The sequence below is a fragment of the Nycticebus coucang genome, chromosome 16 (genome assembly GCF_027406575.1).
Source record: "Nycticebus coucang isolate mNycCou1 chromosome 16, mNycCou1.pri, whole genome shotgun sequence".
NCBI lineage: Eukaryota > Metazoa > Chordata > Mammalia > Primates > Lorisidae > Nycticebus > Nycticebus coucang.
Genome location: NC_069795.1, coordinates 53,350,497 through 53,371,640, shown reverse-complemented (window position 1 = coordinate 53,371,640; position 21,144 = coordinate 53,350,497).

The following is a 21,144-nucleotide window of genomic DNA, read 5'->3' as shown; positions in this document are numbered from 1 at the left end:
TACACTTTTTCACTAAGAACCAGAGTTCTCCAGAGAAATTAAGCCCTCGTTCTCCACAGTGGTAACCTCCCTGACTACACACCTTATACTGGCACATTTCCCTTTGTGGTCTAATTTCCTTACTTAAGGGCATTTCCTGGTACTATTAGCATTAAAATCATTGTCTTTTATAGATGTCAGACTTGATGTTGTGCTTATTATGTATTTTTATATTTATTACTATATTTTCTCTTTTACCCACTAAATTGTAAATGCTGAGAAGTGAAGGCTTTTATTTGGCTCACTTTGCTCACAGTCTCTATGCCTTGTAGAATGTTGGTACCCAATAAATATTTCATGTCAAAATGAGTGATTATTAGATTTATTCTTTGCAAGAAAGCTGTGATACAGGTGCTATTGTTTTATTTCTATATCACAGAGGATAAAACCAACATTTCAAAAGGTTAACAAATTGCTCAGAGTTGCACAATCTGGGGGGAGCAAGTGTCTGTAGGCTGACACCGAAGTCCACACTTTTAACAAAACTCATACTAGTGAAAACTCAGCTTTGAGATCTACGATAAATGATCAGAACAAACCCAGGCACAAATTTTCTTATGGAAAACATCTTAATATTCTTAGATTCTTCCTGATTAAAGTAGGATTTAAGTAAGAAAAATCTTCTAAAATTAGGCAAACATAAAGGCGAAATGAAAACAAGAAAAATTGATTTTCTGCTTTCCCTCATTAAGAGTCAAAGCTTCTCCTTGTTGTTTCAAGGTGCCTTTGAATTAGCTCTAACAAATAGGTTTTAAAGTTCAGAGTACATCCACCATTTCCAAGATCCATGGCATTCTTCTTCCAAAATCCAGGGAAGAAAACTACAAGCTTGCCCAAGAGAATTGCCAATGCTATTCTCAAAAGGTAGCCATTTATGAGAACTACCCAGACGCAGCAGTTTTTGATCTTGTTTCCCCTTTAGTGATCACACACAACACCTACAGTATTCCACATCAGCACACACACTAGTCTCTCTCTCCCTGACCCCCCCCCCACACAAATTATGGATGCTAATATCCTTTGCTTATTGTTGCTTCTGTATTTTCTTTAATTCTTATTAAATAGCCCATAAACTTATTTGGCAAATGGAAAAAATCGAGGCATTAGAAGCTTTCCAAGTAAATTATTGTATTAATTGCAATTATGCCTCCAGGAAAGAAAATAGACACATGAATCAACCTCCCTTACTGTGTAACTTAAGTAACTCCTGAATCACTTAACAAATTATTTTAGGATAGGCCAAAGATGAACTTTTCCTGTTATGAGGTTTCCAAGGATGTATGGGGTGTGGGCTCATCACAAAAGTTGAAAACAAAGTGAGGCGCTGGTATTCAAAATTATAGCAAGAGGAACAAGTGAAAGTGGGAGAAAAGAAAAATGGTAAAAAGAGACACCAAACAAAGTTAGTCACGTGACTCACGGTTTTTACTAAGTAATCACTTTCAATAGATTTTGGAATTTTGTCAAATTATCAAAGGAAAGTCTTACTGAAAAAAATAAAATTAAATTAAAAGCAAGGGAATTTGATATAAAACTAATAGAATTTAAGCTCTACTGTATCTGGTGGCTTGAGAAAATCCCTTCATTGACTATGAAAAAATAAGATTTCCTGAAGGGTTCAAAGATACCATTCACTGAGGAGACTTGAAGTCCTTAAGATGAGTCCTCAGCCTCATTCATCACTGTATCTCTGGCATCTAGCAAAGTTATAATAGATGACTGTGTGATTTTATACATTTATAAAAGGGATATATGTAACTCCAGAGACAGAGAGAGAGAGATGGATTTCACTGTGTTATTCATACATTAATTCAGACGTGGACAATCTTTTAATTTAGTTAAATAGTTTAAAAACTTAGGCTGGGCTCACACATGAAACCCTAGCATTCTGGGAGTACAAGGTGGTTTGATTGCCACAGGAGTTCAAGGCCAGCCTGAGCAAAAGCAAGAGCAAGACCCCATCTCTACTAAAAATAGAAAAAATACCCAGGCTTTGTGGCAGGTGCCTGTAGTCCCAGATGCTCAGGAAGCTGAGGCAAGGGGATCTCTTGAGCCCAAGAGTTTGAGGTCGCTGTGAGCTATGAGGCCACAACAGTCTATCCCAGGGCACAGAGTGAGACTCTGTTTCTAAATAAATAAATAAATAAATAAATACTTAGCAACTTAATTGGTGTTGCCTTATTTTGTTCAAATAATTACAATGGCAATTATGAATACATTGCAGGAATGAAAGGAAGAGGAGGCCTGATGGCACCATCTTCTACTTGGCTATCGAAGAGTTTGAGGTATGGCCATGCTGGATTGCAGCCTGTTTCCAGGACACCCTCACTTGAAGAGGCAATAGATTTTATGGAAGAAGCAAGTGTGGGCTAACGGAGATATTTCTCCTCCCCCTGCCCACTCAAAGAGCTCCCTACTTTGAAGGGATTTGGCTCATGTTAGGAATGAAGAATTTTATACAGAATAAACTGATGGTGTGAAGAGATTATCGCAGGTTCAGTACGTTTTCTTGCTTTCACTCAGTTGAGGAAAAAATGGGCAGCGTTTCATCATTTTTGATCACTGCCCTCCTCATTGGCAGTGTTGTCACGCTGCGTATTCCAGCCAAGATTCTCCACTGTCTCCTCAGCAGAAGCTTTCAGTTGAAGTAAATTCAAGGCTACCAGGGAACAAGGGACTATAAAAGCAGAATGTATGTATCTCAGAGCTCCAGCTGGTAATAAACATGCATTTTATTTTTAAATAAAAATATCCTCGTAGGCCATTTTTATAGTCTTTTACAAATGACAAGTAATCCAGAAAGACTAACATGAGTTCTGAGAAGAAATGTCCTTTTCTCTTCTTTTCTTTCTCCCTAAAGTATTTATTCTGTTATGTTTTAAAATCAAGAAAATATTGGGCAATGTAGAGATGAACTCTTTGTAAGTTGATGAATTTGTCATCTAGCACCTTTGTATAAATTCTGTCAGAAAATTTTAGATGTGAATATTAGTAGAAGTAATGTTGTTTCTCTATAGAGTTCCAAATTCTCATAACCAAAGATTAACAGTAAGAATAAGGTCTTTGTTATCAATCCAATCTATTAAAACATTCCTAAGCTCACATCTTCCCGTGTTGCATTAGCCACAGCAAAGACAGAACAGGGAAGAGAGGTCTTACTTTCTTTTTGTCTTTTCTAAAGGAAATGATTGTACTGAGATGTCCAGAGCGTAGAGAGCACTTCAACATTTTTTGGCTTAAGGATTTTGACTTTAAATCCTTTCATTAGATGAGACAAATAAGGTTTTATTGAGCCACTGGGGAAATAGTGGGCTCTTTGAGTCAGGCAAGAACATCAGATAGTAAGAAGCTATGCATTATAATTTAGCTACACAAATAAGTACGATCCGATAGGCTCAGAGATAAAAAGAAAGGTGATCCTAGGCAACAATTACAAAAAATAATCAATAGTATCAAGAGTTTTATTTTTCTTAATATTATAAATAACCCCTTTTATCTGATGTTATAATTTTACATGCTTTGAAAAATGGATATAAAATGTCTTGTTCTTTTGTTGGTAGCTGGCCTAATCAATATTTTAAACGCATGAAAAATTCTTCTTTTGTTGATAACTTATCATTTTGAAGCAGAGTAAAATAATGTACACAGATGGTATGTAATCATAATCATATTGTCCTGTTATTGATAAGTACAGAACTATGTTTGGGAAAATTAGGTCATTAGACTTGAAATGCTTTTAAAATAAGTGAAATGAAACCACAGAAAATACAGTAGTTTCTGGTGTTTATTTTGTAGATGTGGTGGAGTATTTAACAGGGATACTGTGCATACATTTCTTTCTACCTTCCTTCATCTACCTTTCTTTTTCTCTCCAGAGAGCTATCTTCCCACATCTCCGTATTTCCCCAGTCCAACTATTGAACTTTCATTATAAAAATGTACTCCATCCAACTTTGCCACAAATATTCGGTAGGTACAGAAACATTCTTTAACCAAGTGGGTATATTTAACTCTGGAAAACACTACTTAGTAGCCGTGATACGATTATCATTTTCATAAATTGAGCAGAAGAAATGACTAACCAGATTTGTCTTGACATTTTCAGTTACAGGTAGCTATCTTTATTTTTTGATTTGTGTTACTTGGCCTTTACAAAACTGTTTCTATTTAGAAAAGAGATAGTACAGTCTAAAATGACCTCACAGACTTGAAATGCCCAAACAATGCATGGAAAAATTTTCTGTGCTTGGACATTAACGAAAGCTTTGTTTCTAATTTGGAGAATATGTTTGTATCTAGATCTTTAACTTAAAGTTTATTTGTGTACGTTGATTGTAAATTGAAGCTAGGTGATGCAGATGGATTTCATAACAGTAATTACAGCTTTCCATTTATGTAATATGATATGTAAACATAAGGTCTGACACCCTCCAAAAAGTTCCTGGGACTTTTCCTTCTCGAGATGAAAGATGTTATGTTATCCAAATCTTTTAGAGCGCTTGGTTGTAATCACTGAGGTTGTTTGCTGGGGAGGTGATCCCATGCCTTGTTATCTGATTCTCTCTACTCACAACATGAAAAAGATAGACCAAACCCTCCTGAATCTTACTCAAATCAGAGTAAGACAAAAGGTAGAGACTTGAAGGCAACAGGCAGAAAATCTGACATGGTGTCACCACCCTAGCATTGTGTTTTACTGAAGACAAGACCGGAAAATGTCTTTCAGTGTCTATGACAGATGAATTTGCCAGAAGCTGCTATCCAGTTGAATTAGGAACACTTGTCAGAATCCAGAGAATTTTTGTAAGATGGGATGAAAATGTGCTCATCAACTCTTTCCAGGGGCGATCAGAATAAATCCCACTGTTATTGCCCTGTTTCATGTTGGAAAATGAGCTACATAACACCTTGGATATCTCTTTGTGATGAAACTCTGGATGGTTATTCATTTATTTATTTATTTATTTGCAATCACATATTTAATCCAGAACTAAAGATGTTTACTAATAGAAATGCACTGTTGATCGTCCCCTTTGTTCTTTACAAATTACAGCATCTCTTCTCCAATGTCTGATTGTGTACATTTTTTGAAAGGCCATGGGAAAACTTACCAACAAAAGAAAGGCTACAATAAAAAAGAAGCCATTCAGCAAGAGAGGAAAAATTTAAATGTAGTATAAAATGTGGGTTTTTCAATAGTATATGTTCTCCTTATCTCACCTTTCTAACCTAAAATTTTGGGATAAGTCTACCAGGGGAATAATTTTCCTCATGGGCAGTTATGTGTGGAACAAAATTCTTTGTTTTTTATTCTGCTCTGTTTGAACCAAAGCAATGGATAAAGCAAGTTCTTGCCAAATCTCTATGTGAGGGTTGGGTGCATTGGAAACAGGTTGAAAGTGAGTGGGTGTTGGAAGGGGGTGGAAGCTGATAGGTAAGCGTGTGTGTTCCAGGCCCAGCAGCAGGTTTTGCGAGTTCCGACATTGGTAATGAGTTTGTTCTCTGAAAGCAGTCTGGGCCTCTGTGTGGATAAAACAAACATTTTAAATTGAAACTCATAAAAGAATAAAAGAAGTCAAAACATTCTTACTCTCTCTTTCTGAGAAGTAGAGGGAAGGCTTTGGTGGCTTTGGTGTCTGACAGGTGCAGCGTATGAGTAAGCTGGACAGCAGCCAGGAGTTCGTGTAAGAACAGACCGAGAAGACCACACCTGTTGATTGAAGACACTGCCTTTTAACACAGCAAATGAAGTTTGTAAAGTGCCTTTGCTATTTTCCACATTGGTTGATTTTCTTTAAATGGAGTTTAGTACTGATTCTAATATGTAATTCTCAATGCTGGGGGCCTCTATTTCACACAGAATGTACCAAATTTCATTTGATTAAAATCAGGACCTTGTCTGGAATGGATTCATTTTTTGTTTTCTTCCTACTGTTTTAGGAGAACACGTTTGAATGTCTTTTAATGTCCTTGGTGGGGCATTTTGTTAATCTAGTTGCTTCCTAGACACAAATTAGTTTGTTGGGTATAACTAAAAGCCTCAGGAAAGTTTGCTAAAGTTGAAAATCATGTCATTGCCTAGAGGGTGAATAAAATAGATCTTCAGGGTAATCTTTTTGGAAGAAATTCTCACCATCTGATGTGCAATGGAAGAACGGAAAAGCTTCCATGAAATTGTTACCTCAGTAGAGAAGAGGTAGCTATCTGATAGGAGAGAGCAGAAGATTCACGACAGTCTGCTGGCAGACCAGTTATTGGTAAATTGCTTTAATTCTATCATAACTACTGGCCGACATGGAAACATCTGTTCTATTTCTGTTAATTCTTTGTGTTTATTCTGTTTGTTTTCTTTCTTTAAATTACGTCGATGTAAAACGTCTATGTATAAAGGTTCTCTGTGCACAAGGTTAAGATGGAAAAGGACACAATTGAATCATTTCTCATGGCTTTTTCAATATTGACATATGAACTGTCCCTTCCCTAACCCAGGCCAAAGATTCTAGGTTTTAGATCTTACATGACTGTTTTTCTCAGTGGAAATGTACAACACTGACATTGTTTTTTGAGGTTGAGCTTTCTCCCAGATGCTGTTATGGTCTTATCCATCACGTTTGTCCATCAGGGAGTTTTTTTATGTTAGCCCTGAACACAAACCACTAGTCTAACCAACAAGCAAGAACCCTGGATTCCTCACTATATAAATAAAATGCCTTAGACTAAAGAATAAATGCTGGGACTGTGAGTCTTTGGCTGAATTATTTTTATGTATTTCATGTTTATAGAAATATACGTATATGAAAACATTCTTTCTGGGAGGCATTATTAATCACCTCCTCCCTCCTCGTTGCCTGTGCATCCCACACCTAGCACCTAGCTTCACACATTCAAGGAATACCATTTCAGAATAAATGAATTTGATTTAATATGCTTGATAGGAGGACGATATATTAACTTTATTTCCCCACCCCCCATGGGAAAAAACAGGATAAGCTATTATTATGTTCTAGAGGCATTAAAACTGAGATTATCTGTCTTCTATAATTAAATCCCCTTTCTTACTTTTTCCCCCCCAGGACTGATACCAGATGATTCCCCCTAGGTCCCATGAGCATATTTTGTACAAGATCTTATATAGTAGCCATTAGATGAGCAAAGGCAATAAATTAGAAACCTTTAACCCATGGAGCTTTATTATTTGCTTCTTAAGGAAAATTTGAGAGATATTTTCATCCAAGAGCTTTTTATAAAATTTGACCCGTGATTCTTACCAGGTACCTATATAACACTTATTTCATAATTCGTATAGATTTTGTTTGTTTACCTGTAAACATTTTATCTCTAGCCATATGAACACCTGTTCAACCCACCTTTGCACATATCCTATACGTAATTGGCATTCGAGTTAATTGGAGTCATAGAAATCTCGCATTTTTTGGTCTCCATGTGCAGGATATGTGTTGATTAATTACAAGGATGGATGATTTTTTTTTCTGCCTTATGAGCTAGTATGACCCCATTTATACATGTATATTCCTGGATCTGTGGTGACATTATTTTCTAAACAAATACATAAGAGACTCTCATGGGGAAAAAAGAAACAATTCAGGAACTAGCAGAGATAAGAAATTCCCTGCTTTTTCTATTATTTATTTTTACGCATTAGATAAGAGCTGACTTTGAAAATCTTCAAAATATTATTTTAGTGCTAGTGATCAAAATTATCATAAATTTTTTCAAGCAATGCAATAAAGAAGAAGCGGAATGATTTCAGCTCCCTGATATAGAAACATAAACATTTCTCTCTGTGTAAACTGGGCTGTTGCACTTGATCCATATCCTGTTAGCATTTCCCTGTGATTTGGTGGAGATTAGGTGACTCCACCTGCTGGATGACTAAGGATTACATTGCTCTGATTTACGTAAACTGGCATCATGAAATGGACAGCAACATAAAAGTCTGGAGAATGTGACTTACACTCTTCGCTTTGTTATGTTCTAGTGATCAGAGACACTTCTTAGAAAATGACATAAGATTTCTGGACTGAAGCTTAATCAATTGTGAAAGAAAAAGTAGCCTGAACTGATGATCTCTAATGAGCCCACATTCCTAATTCCTGATGATTCTGATTTAATTTTAACTAAGAAGTTTAGATGCCAGGCTTTTGTAACCCTATTGACTGGAGTAGCACATATAGCATTTTATTCTGATTTGGTTAATTGCTGATGAGAACATTGGCAAACTGTCACCATTATTGTTATCTCTCATCCTGGTCATGCCACTTACCAGATGGGTGTTACTTCAGGTAACCAAAGGATCTTTTTAATCCCTATTTTCCTAAAGATAAAAAGAGCTAATGACACTTCCCCTTAGTGAAGTTATGCAGTTTACATGGTATTTTAGCAATACCACAGACTCTGTTTTTGATGATCGATAGTATCTGGGCTTCTAAGTGATGTAGGAATGACAGAGACAGAATCATATGAGAGTTTGTTTATATAAATCAATGCCAGCTATATGGGAGGAATATCAGGAACAATTCCAACTCAGGTAAAAGGAAGTACTTTAAGCAAGAATAATAAAAGTCACGAAGGAAAGAAAAATCCTGTCTTTCATTACAAATATAATTCTTTCCCTGTGACAACCCTATGAACTTTCTGTCCTCACCATGGAAACTTAAATCACAAAATACCCACATCAACAAACTCATACGCACCATACATACACATACACAGAGGAAAGTATGTCCTAATCTTCAGTTTAGACCTTGAGGCCTTTGTTCATAGTTTACCTATGAAAGCTTAGCTTCTCACTGTGTCCAGTGCCCACAAAGGGACATTCAGACATAACAGATGGAGCTAGGTATAACTTGGCATCCAGAGTATTATTTCTGGCCTTCACCCTGTTCAAAATCAGATGAAATCCAAAACCACCAAGGTCTTACATAGTAAGTAATGAAAATGTGAATTGCGAATGATCAAAGAAAATACTTATTTACACAGGTTGGTCCAGGTTACTTGAAAAAAGAGCAAAGGGTAAAAATATTAACTCAAAGATTATTTGCCCATAGGTCCTCAGCACTTATCACTGGAGTCCAGACAGGCTCCTGTTACTCAGCTTATGTAGTATTAGGACTGCTCATGCTCTTATTATTTCTTGTTCTTCTGATATACCTCCTTCATAATAATCCACCCTTTTGTCTTAATAATCTGCCCTTTTTTGCCCTACTTCTGACCCTTTCAACTTACTCTTCTTATTTAAAGTTTAACATTTCCACTTTTCCATTAAGTCCCATTTTCCAAAGATAATATAAATTATTTTCAGTTGTAGATGTTCTATATTTACTTAAATCTATTTAAATAAAGTATCACAATATTTCTTCCACTTACATATATAAGAAGAGTAAATCTTATTAAAAAGCAGGAGAGTCGTACATCTTTCCATCACGGGCTACTTTACAGTCATGCATTTAAAAATAATTGCAACTTCTTTTGATATAATTGGAGGTAATAGCCCACATTTTTGAAAACTGAAATAAAAACTTAATAGAAACTTTCCAAAAAGGAGGAAATCATTTCACAATTTAACTGGGGTTCATTTTAGTCCAGTTCAAAGTAAAGCTTTCTCAAGTCCTCAAGAACGTGCCTCTCTTTTGCCTGTGACCTCATTTCACAGGACTGTCAACACTAACGTTAGTAGGAGAGAATATGGCAGTCGTGATTTCACAGATTGTTTGCGAATTATAGATTTACTAAATAAAAGTTACATCTATATGTACATATATGTGTATACACACACACACACGCAGAGGATGCAGGGCTAAAAAATGCATACACATTTTAAGAAAGGAAAAAAACTATTTAAATTGAAATACTAAATATATACTGGTCATAAAAGATGAATGAATACAAATCGCATTGGACTTCTGCAATTGTAAGAGGTGCTCAGAATAGTTACCATCGGTGTCCAGACACTTCTGGTTATGGCGAACTACTGCCTGAGCAAGTTGATCAAAGTGTGCACTCATACTGCTGCCCGTGCCATTTCAATTTCTTCCCAAAGTACCACCCGTGTACCTGGTTATCTACGGTACACTACGTCCTGTGAGGTTTCCCACAGGTAGAAGACAGGGGGTGTTAGACCAGGAGAATGCAGGGGAAACTCAACCACCCTCTTTGTGGTGTGGCAAATTTTCATTGAGATAAGCTACCCTGTCTTGGCATGGCACATGTAATAATCTTGGGATGAAACTTTCCATTTTGCTGTTTTAAGAATTCATCAGATGCTTGTTCTGCTAACTGCTGTCTCACATGCACATTGTTTGGGAGATATCTGTGGTGAACGTGTTAACTGTTCCAACACCAGCACAGAAGCAGCAGGATTTGTTGGTGTGCGAGGCCGCCTGGATCTTTCCTTGTGCACATCAGGGACAGCACCCTGTGTCTCAGACTTTCCTCCTCAAATACATGCAAATGTTAGGCTCTGATGCACTCCTCCATTGTCATTATATTTACACAATGTTCTTGAATTTCATTTGTTTTTCTTTTTTTTTTTTTTTTGTAGAGACAGAGTCTCACTTTATGGTCCTCGGTAGAGAGCCGTGGCCTCACACAGCTCACAGCAACCTCCAACTCCTGGGCTTAAGCGATTCTCTTGCCTCAGCCTCCCGAGCAGCTGGGACTACAGGCACCCGCCACAACGCCCGGCTATTTTTTGCTTGCAGTTTGGCCAGGGCCAGGTTTGAATCCACCATCCTTGGCACATGGGGCTGGCGTTCCAATTATTTTATTATTGGAAATTTTTCTAAATACTCTACGTTTCGACACTTTTGTAGAAGCCTATGATGACAGAAGAGTAGTAGTAGATTTAGACTTGACTTAGCCACAGGCGCCGCCCCATGTTCTTGAATTTCAAATACCACTTCAAAATGGTTTGGGCTTCTCGCATGACAATCAGGCTTCTGCCATTTTCTTTGACTGTCCTGCCTGTCACATGGTGACAGCTAGCATTCATCTGGTTAACTCCATCTTTTGAGCGAAAGTCAGGCTATATATTGCTACCATAATTCAATTCAACTTTGAGAAGTAATACGTAGATAACATCTCCTAACATGTATACATTTTTGGGCATTTTTTGGCATGCCTGGTATATACGCAAACCCATATAAATGGCTGTAACCAGATATTATATTGCAATTGTGTGATTTTAGAAGTTAATTATATTATCATTTGAAAAGTGAATAATGATAATAGCAGTTAGAAAGTTAGAAAATGGGCTAATGTAGGATGATAGGCACTGGAATTTAAAAGTAAATCTCTCAATAGTTTGGGTAAGAGAATCTGATAATATATTCAATCTCTCTTAACATCTGGACTCAGTTTTCAACATTTTGGGTTAGTGAAACCACTAATCGATTCTGACAGAGTTTCCCAAGCTTTATTTCTAAGCATTTATTAAAACAAAGTTAAAATAGACTCCATGTGTACCCAGTTCATCATTGCTACATTCTGTAAAACATGACTTTATATAAGCCACTAAGGGTATGGTCTCATTTTTGCTTTTGAAATGTGTTTTACTACTGTAAGTCCAACTCCTCCCCCTTATTATAAAGGCAAAAAGATATTAATCCTAGATTTCCATTTCAGAATTAATCAAAAACATATGGTATCTCCAAGTTACTTATTTCCTCTTTTCAAAACAAATGAATCTCTGATGGCATTTTCATATTTTATAAAATGAATATGGCAAACATTTTTTCTGATTACAAAAGTAAGGCACAAGATATTTTAAAAATTCAGAGAATGTTTAAAAGTTTACTGTAAGCATGAGTGCACTGTCTTCCAGATTTTAATTTTGTATATACATAAAAATATAATTTTTATCACAAAATAAGATTATTTTATTAAGTTGTTTGATAGCATGCATTTGTGCCCAATTTTACCATAGATACAACCCTGTGATAATTACTTTGCATTAATTCCATCATTTTGAAAGGCTACATACTATTTACAAATATATCATGATTTAAACTCATCCTCCTTCGATTGACATTTGAATTGTTTTTCATTACATTGTTAATAGATATCTCCCTGTCCTGTTTTCTTTATATATGTTTCCATAAATTTAATTGATAATTTTATTCATAAATCCCTGAAAGGGTGATTGCTGAGTTATACAATTTCAGCATTTCTAAAGGTTTTGATTCAAATTTCTAAAGACTGTTCTCCAGAATATTTGTGCCAATTATTTTTTAGCTGATAGTACATTCAAATCCCTATTTCCTCACACTCTCATCAATACTATTAAGGGCATCAATAAGGCACTACACAATTTGATTGTTGATGTTTTCATATACTCTGTCCAAAAGGGGTGAAGTATTAAAAGGTAAGTGTTTAGTTTTTAGATTCTGTACTTTATCTGAAACACTGTCATAGATTCAATCTGTATTGTAAAACAGTATTTAATCTATATTGTAGAGATTAAAACAGGAGAAGTTTATTGGAAATTTTTCTAAATACTCTACGTTTCGACACTTTTGTAGAAGCCTATGATAACAGAAGAGTAGTCGTAGATTTAGACTTGACTTAGTAATTGATGGGTAGATTACATTCACATACAGTATCATACTCGATTGGGGAGTTGATAGCATCCCCCAAGCTTAAGGCCTCACAATGGAACTTGACTTAATGGTAATGAGAAATGGTTATATTTGTCTGCCTTAGCTAGGTAATCAGCGATAATTCTGAATTCAGAATGCAGTTGAAATGGGGCGGTAGATTGTTCTAGTGAGGTTTTTGAATGTGTTTGTGTGTGCATGAACAGGCAATTGTGTACAGATGAGAGAAGGAGAAAGAGAAAGAATAAGTTACCTACCCGGATATTTGTATTTGTCTTCTTGACGAACACTTTCTATTCAGCAGTTTTTTCACACTCAATCTTCTTCCCTTCTTTTTGATTATCACTGTTCTCACAGTAATCTTTTTGCACCCATCATTATTTCCCTCCTCTTTGCCTACGGACTGCCCTTTCCTTCGTGTGCGTTGCAGCCTCCCTTTGTATGGGACACATTAGCTGCATCACATGTCTTTGGAGCTCCTTTGGTTAGTTCCTGCTGACACTGCCCTATCCTTTGTAGGGCCACCTTTCCTTATTAAAATGTTTCCTTTATAGTAACTGGCTTGTTTTTAATGTAAATCCTAATGTAGCACGCTACCTCTCATCACTCTCTCATTTCCAGTTGTTTTTGGACACACTCCAGTCACTTGATGGGAGTTGCATTTTCCTTTTGTGTCATCGTCTCCCCCTTTTGATGGTTTCTTCCTCTTTCAATGTTAATCTCTTCTTACTCTTTGAGAGTATTTTCTTCAATGGTACTCTTTTGTCTTTGATGAAAATTTTTTGTGTTTTTTTTTTCCTTTTATCATGTTTTCACGTTCAGTGATGGTCTCTCTAGTTTGCTTTCACATCTATTCCCAAAGAAGGTCTTTTTGTTCTGTCTTGATCTATTGTTTCCCAAGATATTCTATGATAAGATATTTATGGTATAGACTGCAAGGAAAACGTCACTTAGGTGAGAAAACATTATGTTTCCTTTTATCAATCTTATTTATTAAAGCAGACCCACGTACAACTAAGGACCTGGAATTTATTTGAGGTTTTGAAAGTTTCTTGGAATATCTATTATGCCAGAGTGAATGTTGAAAAATATAAAATAATTCAAAAATAATGCTGAAAAAGTAAGATCAAGGTAGGATAAATTTGAAACCTAGATAAATAATGACTCTAGGAACTTTAAGTCAGAGCTCAGATAGAGTGATTTTTAAATGTCCTTTAGCTGATTTTATCATTTGGTATCTAGAATCCCTATGATATCCCCATCAAATAATCATATAGAGTACTTTAAAAAAATAAGGATAACCAAGACCAGAGTAGCCAGTTAGATTTGCATCTTTTCCTTATATAGAGTGAAAAAATCTGTCTCAACACAGATTTACATTTTGGCCCTATTTCTATGTACTGACGTCATACTCATTTTTTTTACACACATTATTTTTGAAGAAGTTTTAGGTTCACAGCAAAATTGAGCAGAAGGTACAGAGATTTCCCATATGCCCTCAGTCCCCTCATTTGCATAGCCATCCATATTATCTGCATCCCTCACCACAGTGGATCATTTATAAAACTTGATGAGCCTACGCTGACATGTCATTATTACCCAGAATCCTTTCTAAGTGTTTGGATGAATTCATCAGGACGTGTACCCACCACTTTAGTAGATGCAAAGAGTAGTTTGACTGCCCTCCAAGTCTTCTGTTCTCCACCTACTCTTCTCTTCCCTCCCCACTAACTACTAGCAGCCACTGGTCTTTTCAATGCTAAATTGTTTTCCCTTTTCCAAAATGTCATATATTTGCCACCACATAGTATGTAGGTAGACTTTTAGATAAACTTTTTGTTTCACTCGATAATACACATTTAAGTTTTCTCCATGTCCTTTTATAGCTCGAGAGCTAATTTATTTTTAGCAGTACATAATATTCTACTGTCTGGATATACCTCTGTTTATTCAGCTGTTCATATCATGGTTGTTTCCAACTTTTTGAAGTTTTTAATAAAGCTTCTATAAACATTATATGCAGGTTTTTATGTGAACATAAGTATTCACTTTCTTCAGGTAAATACCATGGGACCTGATTACTGGATCACATGATGAAAGTACACTTATTTTTATGAAAGACAAATTGTCTTCCAAACTGGTTCCACTTTGCATTTCTATCAGCTATGAATTAAACTTCCTGTTTCTCCACCACCTTGCCAGGATTTAGTCTTGTCAGGGATCTGGATAATGGCCATTCTAATAGCTATATAGTGGTATCTCATTGTTATTTTAATTTGCACTTATTTGTATCTTATGGTGTATAGTATCTTTTCATATACCTTATTTTCCATCTGGGTGTATGTATATTTATATTTTTTTTCTTTTATTTTCTTTCTTTTTTGTGTATGTGAAGTGTCTTTTAGTATCTCTGGCCCATTTTTAAATTGACTTGTTTGTTTTCTTAAGGTTGAGTATGAAGAATTTCTTGTTACGTGTTTTGAATAACAGTCCTTTATAAGACATATTTTTTGCAAATATTTTCTCACAGTCTGTGGCTTATCATTTTATTCTTTTGTTAATGTCTTTTATAGTACAGAAATTTTTAATTTTAATGAAGTCCAGATTATCAATTCTTTCTTGAATAGGTCATGTTTTTAGTGATCTATAAAAAAATTCCTCATCATAGACACGATTGCAAGAGGGACTTTGCCTAACAAATGCAATCAGTGTAACCTGGTTTCTTGAACCCTCAAAGTATCCCCAACAATAAAAAAAAAAAAATCCTCATCAAACCTAGATCATTTAGGTTTTCGGTATTGTCCCGTTAAGACTTTTATAGTTTCATGTTTTAAAAGTAGGTCTTTGATTAAATTAGTTTGTTTCATAACAGTACTGTCTACATGTACTATATTTTTTTCAACATGAATGCCCAGTTTTTTCAGCACCTTTTGTTGAAAATTGTTTTTCCATACTGTATTTATTTCATTACTTTGTGGAAGATCACTTGACTTTATGTTTGTGAACTGATTTCCAGGCTCTCTGTTTTGTCTTTTGGGGATTTTGATTTTGATTTCACTGAATCTATACACCAAGTTGAAAAGAACTGACATCTTGATATTGTCTTACTAACGATGAGCATGGAATATTTCTTGATTTATTTAATTCTTTACATTTTTTCATCTGAATTTTGTTGTTTTTCTCGTATAGATCTTACACGTATTTTGTTAGATCTATACCTAAATATTTCATTTTGGGAAGAGTTAATGTATATGACACTATGGCTTTAATTTCAAATTCCACTAATTTATTGCTAGCATATAAGAAAATGACTGATTTTCTATATGAACCTGCAATTTTGTTATAATCACATTACTTTTAGGAGATCTAGTTTTGTCTGAATTGAATCTTTCAGATTTTCTACATAATCAGTGCTTGAAAATAAAGGCATGTTTATTTCTCACCCAATGGAAGGAACATTTTAATTCCTTTTCTTGTTTTATTACATTAGATAAGATTTCCCATACAATACTGAAAAATTGTAATGAGAGGGAACACCCTTTTTCTGATCTTAGTGCAAAAACTTCAAGTTTCCCAACATTAAGTGTGATGTCACTTATAGAATTTTGTAGATAGATGGATACTTTATCAAGTTGAGGAAGTTTCCATCTATTCCTGGTTTACTGCGAGTTTTAATTCATAATGGGCTTTTAATGTTTTCATTTTTTGTGCATTTAGTGATGTAATCATATGGATTTTTCTTCTTTAGACTGATGATGTGATGAATGGCATTAATTGATTTTCAATATTAAAACAGACTTGCATACCTGAGATAAATCTCACCTATTCATTGCTAATTCAATTTCTTTAACAGATAGAGATCGATTCAGATTGTTTATTTTCCCTTGTCTGAGTTTGGTTGATTGTGTCTTTCAAACAATTGGCTTGGGCGGCGCCTGTGGTTCAGAGGAGTAGGCACCAGCCTCATATGCCAGAGGTGGCGGGTTCAAACCCAGCCCCCGTCAAAAACTACAAAAAAAAAGAAAAAAATTTGTATATGGAACCAGCACATTGTACCTCATGATTGCATTATTATACACAGCTATGATTTAATAAAAAGAAATAAAAATAATTAATAAAAAAAAAAAACAATTGGCTCAGTTCATGTAGGTTATCAAATTGGTGGACATAGAGTTTTTGATAGTATTCCTTGGTTAACTTTTTAATGCTCATGGGATCTGTAAAGATGTTGCCTCTTTCATTTCTGATATTAGTAACGTGTGTCCTCACTCTTATTTTCTTACCTGGTTTAGCTAAAGACTTTGCAATTTTAATTGTCTTTTCAAAGAATCTGCTTTAACTTCATTAATTTTCTCTATTGATTTCCTATTTTCAATTCCATTGATTCCTGTTCTAATTTTTATTATTTACCTTCTGCTTACTTAGGATTTATTTTTTTCTTCACCGTCTTGTTTTCTATGCTGGAAGCCTAGGTGATGGATTTTCTATCTTTTTCCTTACTAACATGCATTCAGTGTTCTATTTTTCCCTCTAAGTGCTGCTTTTGCTGACTGCAACAATTTTTTTAAATATTTTTACTTTTTAAGACTTTATTTTAATAGATTGAGAGGGTACAAATTATTTTTTGTTATATAGATGAATTATATAATGAAGAAAGCTAGGCTGTTAGTGTATCTGTCACCTGAATATGTTCCATAGGTAATTTTTCATCCCACACTCCTCTTTCACCCTCCTCTTCTGAATCTCCAATTCCCATTATGTCACTGCACATAACCATGCATAGCCATTGTTTTGCGGGCATGCATATGTGTGAACACTTGAAGTTTTTGGTGTTTTGTTCCTGGGTTAATGACCTCCAATTCCACCAAGTTACCACAAAAGACACTATTTCATTCTTCTTCATGACTGAGTAGTATTCCATGGTATGCGTGTTTCCACTCATGAATTGATAGATGTTTATTTTGGTTCCATATCTTTGCAATTGTGAATTGTGCTGCAGTAAAAATACAAATGTAGGAGTCTTTTTCATAAAATGACTTTTTTTCCTTTGGGTAAATACCCAGTAGTGGGATTGCTGGATCAAATGGCAGGTCTACTTTTAGTTTTTTGAGGTATCTTCACACTGTTTTCTATAGATGCTGCACTAATTTACCTTCCCACCAACAGTGTATAACGTTTCCTTTGCACAGCATCTGTGCCATCCTCTACTATGGTTTTGGCCTTTTGTTTTTGTTTTAATTTTTAGTAATGGCCATTCTGGCAGGAGTAAGCAAGGTGTCTTACTGTGGTTTCAATTAGGATTTCCCTAATGAATAGTGAGGTTGAATGTTTTTTCCTGTTTGTTGGCCATTTGTTTCTCTTATTTTGAAAAATGTCTGTTAATGTTTTTTGCCCACATTTTGATTGGGTTGTTTGTGTTTTCTTTGTGATATTTTTAAGTTCTTAATAGATTATGGATATTAGTTCTTTGTCAGATGTATAGCTTGTAAATGTTTTCTCCCATTTTGTAGGTTATCTGTTTACTCTGATGACTATTTCTGTTGCTATACAGAAGATTTTTAGCTTAATGAAGTCTCATTTTCTTATTTTTCCAACAATTTTGTATAAATATTATTTTCCTTTTTATTTAATTCAAAACATTTCATTTCTCTTGAGATTTCTTCTTTGACCCACCCATATGTTATTTAAAAGTATGTTGTTTATTGTCCTTGTATTTTGGGATTTTTCCAGCTTTGTTTCTGTTTTTCTTTTCTTTTCTTTTTTTTTTTACTTTCTATTTTAATTTCATTGTGGTCTGTGAACAGACAGAGTATGATTTCTACTCTTTTGAATTAGTTAAGATGTGTTTTATGGCCCAGAGTATGTATGTCTTGGTGAATCTTTTATGTGATACTGGCTGAAGAAGATTGTGGATTTAGCTGTAGTTGAATTAAGTAGCCTATAAATGTTTATTAATCCAGTTGATTGATTGTGTGGTTGAATGTGATTATGATTTACTGATTTCTTGCCAGTAGATTTGTCCATTTCTGATAGAGGGGTGTGGAAGTCTTCCACTATAATAGTAGATTGATTTACTTCTCTTTGCAGTTCCCTCAGTTTTTGGCTCACTTATTTTGATGTGTTGTTTTAGGCACATACGTGGTAAGCACTGCTATGTCATACTGAAGAATGGACCCCTTTATCATTATGTAAGATTCCTTTTTATTCTTGATCATTTTCCTTGGTCTGAAATCTGCTCTGACTAAAATTAATATAGCTACTCCCACTTTGCTTTGGTTGGTATTAGTATGGCATGTGTTTCTGCACCCATTTATTTTTTACCTATAAGTGTCTTTGTATTTAAAGCAAGTTTCTTAACAGTAGCATAAAGTTGGGTCTCACTCTTTGATCTAACCTGAAAACATTTATCTTTTAATTGGTGGATGCAGTGTATTGGCATTCTAACTACTATTGGTATAACTGGATTGATATCTATTATATTTGTTATACTTTTACATTTATTGTCCCTATCTTTGTCTTCTATTTTTTTTCTGCCTTTTATGGTTTTAACTGAACAACTTACATGATTTCATTTTCTCTCTTGTCTTAGCCTATGTTTGACTTCTTTTTAAACTTTTGTAGTGGTTTCCATAGAGTTTACAGTAGACATTTATAATTAATCCAAGTTCTATTTCAATTAACATTGTATCACTTCATAGGTAGTGGGAGTACTTTGTAACAAAACCTGACCATCCTTTGTATTATTGTTGCCATTTGTTTCAATTATATTTAAGCATACATAAGCATATACATGCATGTAAGCTTACATAATTGAATAGGTTCTGTTACATTTTGTACATTATTATTTGGTATCTAATTTTGTCATAACATATTCAGTAACTTTTCTCTTGATCAATGTTATTCTCCATGTTATTGGCAAATTTAGAATTAGGAAAATATGCGTTTTATTGTACGTTCACTTTCTCTTTTTTGATGCTCTTCATGTCTTTATGTAGCTATGTTTCTAACTTATATCATTTTTCTTCTCTGAATAACAACTCTTAACATTTCTTGCAAGAAAGATTTACTGGAAATATACTCCTTCAATTTTTATTTGTCTGACAAAGACTTTGTTTCCCCTTCACTTTTTAAAAGTAATTTCACAGGCTATAAAATTCTAATTTGGTGTGTTTTTCCCCCTTAAGATTTAGACTTTTCATTTTACCCCCCTGCTGGAAGGAGGGAGAGACCAGATCTTTGCACCTTTATAGTAAGTAAGGTTTGGGGTTTTTTTTTGCCTTCTGTCTTCTTTCAGAATTTTTTCTTTATCTTTGATTTCTGTAGTTTTAAAAATGATATGCCTAAGCGTTATTTTTTCCTGTATGTACTGCTTTTTATTCTCTGAAATTCTTGGATCTGTGGTTTGTTGTCTGATATCAATTTTGGGAAATCCTCAGGCATTTTGTTTTAAATGCTCTATTTCTTTCCTTTTTTCCCTTTTCTCTTTGACTTTCAGTTTTGGAGTTTTCTATTGTGATATCATCAAGTTCAGAGATTCTTCCTGCGGCCATTTTAATAAACTCATCTAAATCATCCTTATTTCTATTACATAGGGTCTATCTCTAGCATCACTTCTTTTCACTTTTTTCCTCAGAATGTCCATTTTGCTATGTACCTTGACCCTCTGCTCTTCCATGCTGTCTACTTCATCCATTACAGCCCTTCCCATGTTAATCAGAGTTGTCACAAATTCCAAGTCTGATAATATTAGCATTACTACCATCTCTGATTGTAGTTTTGATGCTTAGATTTTTCTCCTCAAGCTATACTCTTTTTTCTTTTTTTGCCTTTTAGTTATTTTGTAGTTTTTTTTCTTGACAGTAGAATATGATGTCCTAGGTAATGAAGAACTACTTTAAAAAGATCTATAGTAATGTGACAGTAAGGTTTAAGAGAAGAAAACTAGTTCTATAGTTGCATAATTAGGTTTCAGTCTTTTAATGAACTTGTGCCTCTGAAAAGTGAACCTCACACCTGCTTCCCAGCCCCACACCTCACTCACTTGGGACAGGAGAACTAATGTGGGCTGCAGAGAACTCACATGGGCTGCAGTTTAGTATTTAGCTTCCTTTAGGTCATATTGGCCCTAATAAAACCTAGCAGTTAAATAGTTGCTCTCCTGAAGGTGGATCTTATTAAGAACAGAGTGCTCTGTGCATTCAAATGACCCCTTTCATTCCATCCCCGCTAAACTTCTCACCACCCACACTGCCATCAGAAGCTCAAGGAGACTTTTCGGATAACCTAGCTGAGCTTCAGTTTGTGAAAGTCATGAAAGGGGCTGAGGGATTGAGGGTGAGGGGCTGATGCCTGGATCTCCCTAGAGTTTTCACCTCTCAGATTTGTCCACAGTGAGCCTCTAGGAATTTGTCAGTTGTAGTTCAGGTTTGCCTTCCTAGCACTGGTGCCAAAGGAGACTTAGGCTCCTTTGTTTCTGTGGCATTAAGGTGTC